Genomic DNA, 11,280 nt, shown 5'->3' on the forward strand with positions numbered 1-11,280 from the left:
CTAAGAAACTCCTAATATCTGATAGAGAAATGGGCTTGGGCCAATTTCTCACTGCCTCAGTCTTTTGGGGATCAACTCTAATACCATCACCGGAAATGATATGGACAAGGAAAGATACTGATCTTAGTCAAAATTTGCACTTACTGAATTTGGCGAATAGCTGGTGGTTTTTGAGAATTTGCAACACTATTTCGAGGTGGTCTGCATGATCATGTTCACTACGAGAGTAGACAAGAATGTCATCTATGAAGACTATAATAAATATGTCCAAGTACTTCTTGAACACGCGGTTCATCAAGTAAATAAAAGCTGTTGGGGCATTGGTAAGACCAAATGACATAACTAAGAATTCAAAATGACCATACTGAGTTCAAAAAGATATTTTTGGAATGTCATATTCTCTAACTCTGAGCTGATAATAGCCTGATCTGAGGTCTATCTTAGAGAAGAAACAGGCACCCTGAAGTTGGTCAAACAAGTCATCAATTCTGGGGAGTGGATACTTGTTTTTTATCATGACTTTATTTAGCTGACGGTAGTCAATACATATTCTGAGAGGACCGTCTTTCTTGCACACGAATAGAACTGGTGCGCCCTACGGGGACACACTTGGACTAATGAATCCCTTATCTAGGAGATCCTTCAACTATTTTTATAACTCTGTGATTTTTGCTGGAGCCATTCTGTATGGGGAAACAGATATAGGCTGAGTATTTGGAAGAAGGTCTATTCCAAAGTCAATTTCCCTTTCAGGAGGAACTTCGGGAAAATCTTCTAGAAACATATCTGAATATTCACTCACTATTGGACATGACTCAAGACTGGGAGTTTCTGAACTAGAGTCCTTAACTCAAACAAAATGATAGACACATCCGTTAGATATTGTTTTCCTAGCCCTTAGGTAGGAAATAAGCTAACCCCTGAATGCTGAAGTACTACCACTCCACTCTAGGATGGGTTTATTCAGGAACTGAAACTGGACAACTCTCTTTCTACAGTCGACTGTGGCATAGAAAAAATGAAGTCAATCCATACCAAGAATGATATCAAAATTGATCATCTCTAATTTGACTAAGTCTGTTAAAGAGACTTTCTGAGATACCATAATCGGATAGTTCCTGTATACCCGCTGGGCTATGATAGATTTACCCACTAGGATAGAGAATGAGAAAGACTCTACTAGAGTTTTCGTACTAACTCCAAAATCAACTATTATATAAGGAGTAACAAAAGACAAAGAAGCTCCTGGATCTAGCAAAGCATAAATATATAAATGGTAAACTTGTAACGTACTAGTGACCACATCAGGAGAACTTTCCTGATCTTATCGGAACTGAAGAGCATAAAGTCTATTTTAGTGTTGCCCACTGGTGGCACTGGATGAGGCACCCTGCTGATTCGGGCGACCAGACTGAGCTGAAGGACGATTACGCTGACCCTATAAACCTGTCTCGGGATAATCTCTAACTCTATAGCCTAGCTTTCCACATCCAAAACACACATCACTTCCAGCCCTGCAGACACTCTGATGGTTCTTGCCGCAAGTCTGACAAAGGGGATTGGCTCAGGCACTGCTAACACTGCCCTGAGGTTTAGGGCCTGATGCCCTATCTCTATTGCTGTCTCTGAATTTCAGCACTGGAGCACTGGCTGAAGAAGGAACTGGAACTAAAAATTTTGGGCAAAAATGGGAACAATTACCACCCTCTTACGTAAGTTGATTAAAATTGAAGCTACCTATTCTAGCTCTCTTATTCTGCTTTTCTTTCCCCTTATTCTTTTCTTTCTCCTTATTCTTTTATTCCTCTATCTGATGAGCATGGATCATTAGCTTAGCCCAATCCGTCTCACTAATCAATATGGAGGTCCTGCACTCCTTAACCATACTAGCATTTACTCCAGACACAAACTTACTCATTCGGGACCTGCTATCTGCTACTACATGAGGAGCATATCTTGCTAATTGAGTAAACTTAAGAGAATACTCTTTCACTGTCATATTGTCCTGCTTCAGATTAATAAACTCTAACACCTTAGCTTCTCTCAGCTCTAGGGGAAAGAATCTAACTAGAAAAGCAGTGGGAAACTCCTCCCATTCTATGGGCCCTGTATCTACGGCCCTCTCTTCCTTCCACTATTTGAACCATGAGTGAGCCACATCCTGCAACTAATATACAGCTAGCTCAGGACTCTCACTAGTAATCACCTCCATAATATCTGTAACCTTCTGCACCTGATCAAGATACTCCTATGGGTCCTCATCTGACTTTGACCCGGTAAAACATGGAGAGTTCATTCGAGTAAAGTCTCAAATCCTGGAAGTAGCAGTATTGGCCACTGGATTGGCTGGAACAGTAGCTGGACGTTTATTCTAGGCTGCTATAGAATGAGCTCGGGTGTTAAATGCTGCTCTGAACTCAGCATGAGAAATATGATCGCTCAAAGAATTTGGCTAGTCGTGTTATGAGAGGATGACTGGTCTCCCGTTCCTCTTCCTTGAGTCTACTTTAGTGGTATTTTTTGTAAACATAAAAGAAAGAAGGGATTAGACTGAGCGTTTAACTGGAGCTCATGCTCACTCACATGACATGAATACTGAAAGAAGGGAAACTGTTCCTAAAATATCTCATAGCCTCCTGTACATATGTATGGCGCGCTACACACCCATGCACAAGACTCTATTAGATGCAGCTTTCAGACTTTTTAGGACTCTATTGAACCTTAGGCTCTGATACCAAGTTTGTAAAGCCTCAAGTCTGTACCCTAAATGTTACACAATGCTTATAATCTCGAAGGACCATAAAATAACCCATGACTGGTATCTACTGCAATAACTGAGTAATAATATTGTATAATGCAGAATAATGGGATGAAATGCCATAAGGTTCAAAATTGTAATAATAATATCTATTAAAATATCTGAATCTAATAAATTGAATACTGTCTGAATCTAGTCTGACAAGCCTCTGTTCAAAATTAGGAGTTAATGGGACAATCCCTCAACTAACTCCATCTACAAAAATACTGAATCTAATGAGATAATGAAATAAAAAAATATCCTCAAATGATGAGGACTCACTGCTAAATCTACTACTGTTGGCTGAATCTGAAGCAATCTATGCGCGGTCGGGAACCTGAGTATCTGAACCTATGGTATAAGAAACCATAGCTCAAGAAAAGTATGCATCAGTACGTGAAAATGTATTGGTATGCAAAGTGAGGTAAGGTTTATTGCATGGGTTTATATGCATAAACTATAACTGGCTGAGAATATGAACATGACTGAGTGAGAATACATACATAAATACATAAATTGTAACTGAAGTCATAATGATTCTGAATATTGAGTTTGTTGATAACATGGATTACTTATAACTGATGCAACTGATATCTGATATACTGATATTTGAGTGACTATTTCTGATAGTCCTGGTTCTGATGAAACTAGATGAGGTCTGTACTGAGCTGAGTGACTATATCTGACAGTCCTAAAATCTGTAGAACTATCTGAGTTCTTCACTGAAGACTGAGACTGAGACTGTAGGAGGTATTTATCTAACCGATATGCCCTTTTTTCTTAATAGATTTGGGGTCCAACCTGTAACTCCGGTTGGAAGGGCGTTAATACCATGCCATGAATAAGAACAAGCTGTGAGTTACCCTCATCTGGCAGGAACTCTAATGAGAATGGTGGGACCCTCAACTGAAAGGTTAAGCCACCCCATCAACCCTTATTTAGCAGGTTTGATGTCTCAACCTACGCTGGCTACATAGTTCTGGAATACAAGGACTGCTACTAAGGATCATACCTTTACTGGAAGGTGAGCCCTCATCCTTGGGTTCACTCAGTGCTGAATCCTACTCCCAACGGAATAGACACTGAACTGAGTATACTAGAATGAACTAGACTAAGTTCATTGAGTTTCGTTAACTGATGGATTACTACTAAATTCTGTCGACTGACTGAGTTTATTGAGGTCTGAACTGAATACTACTGAGTTTTCCTGAGTTTTGAGACTGACTGAGTTCTACTGAGCATGGCATGACTGAGATTATCTTGAAACTGACACTGGCTCAAGGCAATCAGCTAAATTGTCGGGTATTAAATACCCCCAGGACTCAATAGCGTAAAAGTAATTCGTAACATAAAGCTTGAAAGGACAACAATAGCCATATGCTCATAATTCCCTTGCTAAGGCATTTCATCAAAGAATTGTAATGCATTAAATTGAACATGAATGGGGATTATATGTTATCATGTTATAATGGCACTATTTCACTCACATAAGTATTTTATCAAACACATGGAGGGTATGCTTAAGACTATACAATAATAAACACATATAGTGAGCATAGCTACATCTATCAACTTTCAAATTGAAGGGTTTATCTTGAAAGCCATGTAATTAAACATATATGATGATAAATTTCATAAAAATATGTAATTCAATCGTGGACTAAAACCCAACAACACCATGAACATGGTTTCAATTCAATTCAAACATAAAAGTTCATAATTCAGTAATCTTGTAGCTTGAAAAAGGATTCGTGGACTCTATGGGTGAAAGAAACCCATAGATGAACACCTAACATACCTTAGAATGTTAATTCTTGAAGGTTCTTAAAGGAATTCTTGAGCCTTGTTCTGGAATTTTGAAACTAGGGTTTCTTGCTTTTGAGAGAGAATGATAAAATTGGGGAACAATTGAGTGAATAATAATATATTTAGGTCATAGGGGAATTAATTTTGTGTTTAGGGATGGTCTGGATCATGGGAAAAGTCTAAGTTGCCCTTGGAATTTAAAATCATATAATTAGAATGTTGATTGAGGACTCATCACGACGCGGTGGCTGGGTCCATCGTGATACTCTCTACTACATAGTGGTTAGGTCCATCGTGATACTCACCGTGATGCGACCCAATTACGGTGAGCTATTGAATGGTGACAATTACCAATTGGAGCCTCATCGCGATGCGGGGCAATCGTGGTGAGCTTTTGGAAATTGACAAATACCAATATGGCCTTCACCTCGACACGGTGGGATGCTCATCGTGATACTCACTGCAACGCAGCCTAATTGCAGTGAGCCAATGTTTCTAAAATTTTCATGCGATCCTATTCTCGTTTGAAAATTCTAAAACTTAGCCGACACATGCTATTTTCATCCCTGAATAGGAATCAACTTAGAGATTAACTCTCCAAGGTCTGGAAGGTCATAAATAAATTTGTTAAGTTTGAAGGCCTTAAAAAAGACTAAGTCCTCATACTTAGCTAAAAATTTTCCTAAGTCTAGGACCCCTTATAAAGCCTTAACGAGATGAGTTAAGCTTAAGATTTTGCGGGATCTGATATAATCTGAGGGTCTAAGAGGGGACCAGGTGGGAATAAGGATCTCTATGATGAAAATGACACGTTTCGTTCCAAGGTCAAGTAATTGGAAGCTATAGTTGAAAACCTAACTTAATAACTTTTGAATAACCTCGCAGTTGAGAATGAAAGAATCACCCTTCTCTTTCATCAGTTATCCAATCCCCAGTCCAGTCCTTCTACCTGATGTTAGTTCAATCGGGTCCCTGTAGTGCCGTGATATTTTAAGCCACATTCTTTTAATCCCCTTATAATGTTCTCCTTAAGCCAAGTCTGTTCAGCTCCTTATCCTGTTTCACATTAAGTCCTACTTATACATGTTCTATTATAGTGGTATTGCCCGCACTTGATTTTATAATTCTTTTGTTATGGATATTGTATGATTCTACCTTGGATGATCAATTAATTTCCTGTGTTTTGTTGATATCATTCTTCTTCTCTTAATAATTTTACTTACTCATGTCAATGTAGCCTCAGTGTCCATGCATTAGCATGTGTACTTATTTTCACTTAATTTACTATTTTATCTCTTTGATAATGCTAAAAGGGGAAATATGAGGTATAGTGTGTTGCAGGAAACAGGTCCCTACAAGCAGGGGGGACATAATAGTGGTAGGTACATTAATAGGAGGAAGTAGTAAAAGTAATGGGCCCTTGGTATCAGCAACAGGGGAAAGTTGTGAGGGCTTCCTTATAGAGAATCTTGTGAAAAATTGAGTATGGCTTTGTTATCATCAAAAAAGGGAAAAATTTTAAGTCCCTAATTTTGATGATTAACAAATTATCAACTAGGGACCTGGTTCATAAAGGGTCTTTGATGACAAAATTACAACCGCTCAAGGTACAGGTTCATCGTATCCACATCTCTTTCACTTAGTCAACATTACAACTCGAAAAGTACCATTTTGGTAGAAAGTTCGAGGCAAGATTGCAATATCTTCTTGCCTCAGCTAATCAAAGATGTCCTAGATTTTCTTGTATTATATTTGTGCAACGTGTTACAACAAGAAAACCTAAGCTTCCATATGCAAAAAACATCAAATCTTTGTTGAAGTTTTTCATCATTCAAAGCCTTACTTGCAACCGAGACCTGCTAAGCCATTTTTTATGTCTCAAGCTCTTATTGTATTTGGGTCTTTATTTTTGTTGTTGTAAAAGTTTAGCATACTTCTCTTGTTGATTAATAGTAGATGGGTTATCATTGTTGATTGTGTCATCTATAGGTAATTGACATAGAAGCTATAGTTAGCTTGGTAACTAATTTTATTAGAGGTAGCGGGGTCAGTTAGTGTAATAAAGAAGTAAATAATCGTAAGAAGGAAAAATAAAGAAGTAGTCTATGTAGAGCTAAGGTAAAAACTTGGGCAATCCTATGTATTCGATTAGTAAGTATGCCAGTAGCTTCTCTTTCATCTTCTTAATTGCATGGGGACTTTCCCTATCTTCCTCTTTTTTTAAGATAACCATCCAGTCTTGGGGATTGTATATTAACTCAGTCTTCGATGAAGAAGGTTTGGGCATGCTTTGACTTACCAAGAAATATGTACGGACTAATGAGGATACTATTAAATATTTACTCATGGGTAGGGCAAGTTATTATATTTTGGTTCATGGTTTCTCTTGGCAAAGTAAGGATAAGAGAAGTTGACTGACTGATTATTATTCTACTTACGATTACAGCACCTCTATCGAAACAGAACAAGTCTTATAAAGACTCAATCTCTCTATGGTTCTGGTGGGTTCCCGTAACCAAGCACTGCCTATGAGTCACAGAACATCTTTCAAACACTGAGATGAAATAAGTTGTGGGGGAAGAAAATGGAACTAAGAGCTTCTCAAGGAACCTATGAAAGCTAATTCCATAGGAATTCTCTCTCTCGTGGATGCTATTAAATTCGCTGCTCTTCAGAAGAGTGAATTGAATTACCCCTGAGTGGCTAAATTGCAGGGATTTCTATTGTTGAGTCAGATGAGCTAGGTTGCACTCATGTTTTTTTGAATTGTCTATGTTGAAAGCGAGATCTTCTAGTTATTGCATTGGGGTTTTCTTTTGTAATAAAGTTATTACAAGTAGAAGAGGATTAAGAGGTTAATCCTAGAGCCATGGAGTCTGCATTCGATGTTGCTTGAACTTAGTGAAGTGGTTGAAAAGCCTACGTGGTAGGTCGTGGTTTTACTCCATTGAGAAATCAGATTCCTATGTAAAAAATTATGTGTGTTCATTGTTCTTTAAGTGTATTTTACTTTCAATCTTGTTCATCATTGCATACAATAGTTGGGAACAGGTCCCTAGGTTGGTTGTTGATTCCTTTATAGATAAGCAAGGCTATCCTATAAAAATTTCAATTTTAGAAGCTACTCTTCCTAGATTCCCTTGAATCTCATCAGAGATCAATATCGTATATGCTTTGTTGATATGGGTAATAGGTACCATCATCAAATTTTGGCTCCGATTTTGAGATTATGTCTCATTCAAGCCTATTAAAAACTGCAACAACCATTGGTAGTGATAACTCTCCACATACTTCCTTAATTATGCATATTTACATCCAGGGCATGGCATTAGAGAATCAAATTCCACCCATAAGTCCTTCAGCTCTGTGAAATAAGTGGAGATAGATTGAGTTCCATTTTCTAGGGCTGGTATCTCTTTATGGAGCAAAAAAACTTTGGATCTATTTTCCTTTTCAAACCTTTCTTTCAAATCATTCCAAACAGTGCTTACATTAAATGCATATACTACATAGCTAAGTAAATCCTTACTTATTGAGCTCATAATCCATAATAGGACTATAGTATTATCTTTTTCCCATAAATTATGCAACAAAGGATCAAATTTGTCCTTCGTGTGTAGCTCATTGACAAATCCCATTTTACTCTTTCATAAAGTGAAATCCTCATAGATCTACTCCATATTACATAATTTTCAGGATCAGTAAGCTAAAGAGAGATGGGGGAGCTACCTAGTGTGCCACACACCTACAGATACATAGGATGATGAACATCAATTAGGTTTGTGGTTGTTCATCCATTTCTACTTTCCCTACCTATCGCCGTTGATGTCAAATTGAAAGAATTGAACAAATTCATAGATGATTAAGCTTGAACAGAGCACTTCCACAACTATTACAAAATTGTGAATTAATCCTTCAGTATACTCACACTGATACTATGTTAAATATGCTCAATCCATGAATATCAATGGAAAAACAAATTGAGAAAAGAGATGGATTCAGAGAGAGAAGTCTAGTGAGAGAAATTATCTAAATTTTCATTAAGGAAAAGTGATTACCTACAAGCTATGCATTACTATATGTATTTATTTTCTAACACCTATCTCCTAGTGATAACTTAGCTACAGCTATCAAGATTAGTCCCACCAACAATGTAATACCCTATAGTTGTAACGCTCTTTTAAAGGTTATAAAATGACCTCTAGGACCCCTGTAGTGATGGTAGATCATTTGTTGATGTTGTGGAAGGTGTGGGGGGTTCTCTAGGACCTCAAAACTATGTAGACATCACCTAACTTCACTAAAAGGGTTAGGCGATAGACTAGGCGTCTCACACCCTAAGTTAGGCAATGGGAAAGGCACCACCCATGTCATTGGTAGGTTGTCGGCTAGGCGCCGCCCACTTAGTGTTAGGCCATGGGTTGGGCGTCACCCACCTGATATTTTACGTTATAGGGGCTTCATTTTTTAGTTATTTCAAGGGAAACAAAGTCTTTTGACATCAAATAACCATCCCTAAACACCATTACATGAAATTAAAGCTCCTAAATACGTTTTAACTCAATCAAATCAACTTAGGGTTTGCACATTCAAGCTTAAAGGGTTAATATTTTCACAATTTCTTCATCATTAAGGTATGTGGGATTATCCTAAGTTACATGGGCATGGATTTACTGACTTTAAACAAGCCTTAAAGAATATATATATATATATATATATATATATATATGTATGTGTGTGTGTGTGTGTGAATAAAAACAAAAATTGATTTCAAGATCTTTGATGAACCTGTATTGAAAATTTCATATTTTGATATAGTCTCGTAGAGATTTGTAGTTTAATACCCTAAGGTTGAGACATTTTTATGAGTTCATGTGACACTAAGTTGTGAAGATAATGAGAGCATATTTTATGTAAGTCCTTCTCTTACTATGGAGTTCATTATTTTCACTAGTTGTGAGTAGATTTTACACGTTGTCAAAAACTTGAATTTAAAGGTTTAGCATTACATACATATTATACTTTTTTGATGATATAATGGAAGAGTGTTTTACTTTGTTTATAAGCATTCATGTTTCCAATTAAAGATTGCAAATATTTAATAAAAAAAGATGACTATCATAGAGAAAGTGTTGAAAAGAGAATGCTTTGTTTTTATACGTGTTGAATGGTGAATTTTCGTTGATTATTAGATCTTTTGGGTGGTCAACAATGCATTTTTGAAATGAAAAGAAAAGGGCAGTAGAGATGTTGAGATATGGCTTACAAGTCTGGGTATGACGATACCCTTTTTGATGTGCCCGAAATAGAATAAGAGAAAAAAATTATAAGAAGAAGACATGTTTTAAGAAGTCTAAAATCGGGCTTAAGAGAGTTTTATGGTTACTCAAATAAGGCATGAGTTAGATGACTCATTGCCCAAAATCGTGATTCACCAACCTAGGTTTATGTTGCTCAAAAGAGGAATTGTACGCTGGCGACGACCCTGTGGCATATTAGAGATATAGAGACTCCAATCCTTAAGGCAAACTTGGGTTGGGGGATTTTCCACCGAGTCAAGGGCGGATTCCATATAGCCCATGGAATTACAAATTGTAGGGTGCACCATCAAGCTCCGAAGAGAAGAAAGAGTAGAGTCATGATTCAAAGAATGTGTTTTGAAAGATTCAGATCATGCCGATGTGATTTCAACTATTTTAAGATTACATGTATTTATGAAATGCTCTCATATATGACGTACATAAATGTATTTTATTTTTGAATTTTTCTACATACCAGTACATTTGTATTAACCTCCTATATTTCAGGATCTGAGGCTCAATTGTGGGATCCCACTAAGCAATAGACTGGTTTATCAAAAGTTTTCAATTGGTGAGCCTTCCTTATTTCCGAATGCCTTGTTCTATGAAACATTTTCATTGATTTTAGTTCATGGTCAGACCAAGGGCCTTGTCTTGGTTTTCAGACAAATGTTGTTTTTATATTAGTAGAGATTTCACAGACTGGTGTTAGACGTTTTAAATGTTTATGATCTTCCATTATTATTATTCAGTAATAACAAAAAGATGACTATGTTCCATTTTGTTATGTCTTTCTGCAATTCCTTATGGTATATAAATTAAGCATATGATTGCCAGTTAGATGGGATCTCAAGCTTACATGGCTCAAGATGTTCGTTGTGGCTAGGACCTTGGCTTGGGTCTTGACAAACTTGGTATCAGAGTATGGTTCATTATCCCAGGGTGTCTGTAAAATCATATTCGGTAGAGTCCTGTTAATGGGTGTGTAGCACGCCACACTTATAAGGAAAAAACTACTAGGCATTTAGGAATGTCTCCTCTTCTTCATGATCCAGTTCATGCTATAAAGTCTGAATGTCCTTTAATCAATGTTTTTCTATATTTCAGAGATTGATCATGCCTCCCTGTTGTAATATCTAACATTTTTGGGCTAGAATTCAAACTATTCTTCTAAAGTATGTAGATCGGACCCTAATAATTTTATGTCTATATATGAGTGATGATCAATTCTATAGTGTGAAAATGTCCTTATATATCAGTCGAGGTCATAAAAATCTTCAAACTCAAAGACTAGTTAAGAATGCTTCTGTTGATTAAGTTTTAGTGAATGATTCAGCTTGGGTCAATTTAAATGACCATTAATCCTTATAAATAATG

This window comes from Capsicum annuum, chromosome 5 (assembly GCF_002878395.1).
Source record: "Capsicum annuum cultivar UCD-10X-F1 chromosome 5, UCD10Xv1.1, whole genome shotgun sequence".
Lineage (NCBI taxonomy): Eukaryota > Viridiplantae > Streptophyta > Magnoliopsida > Solanales > Solanaceae > Capsicum > Capsicum annuum.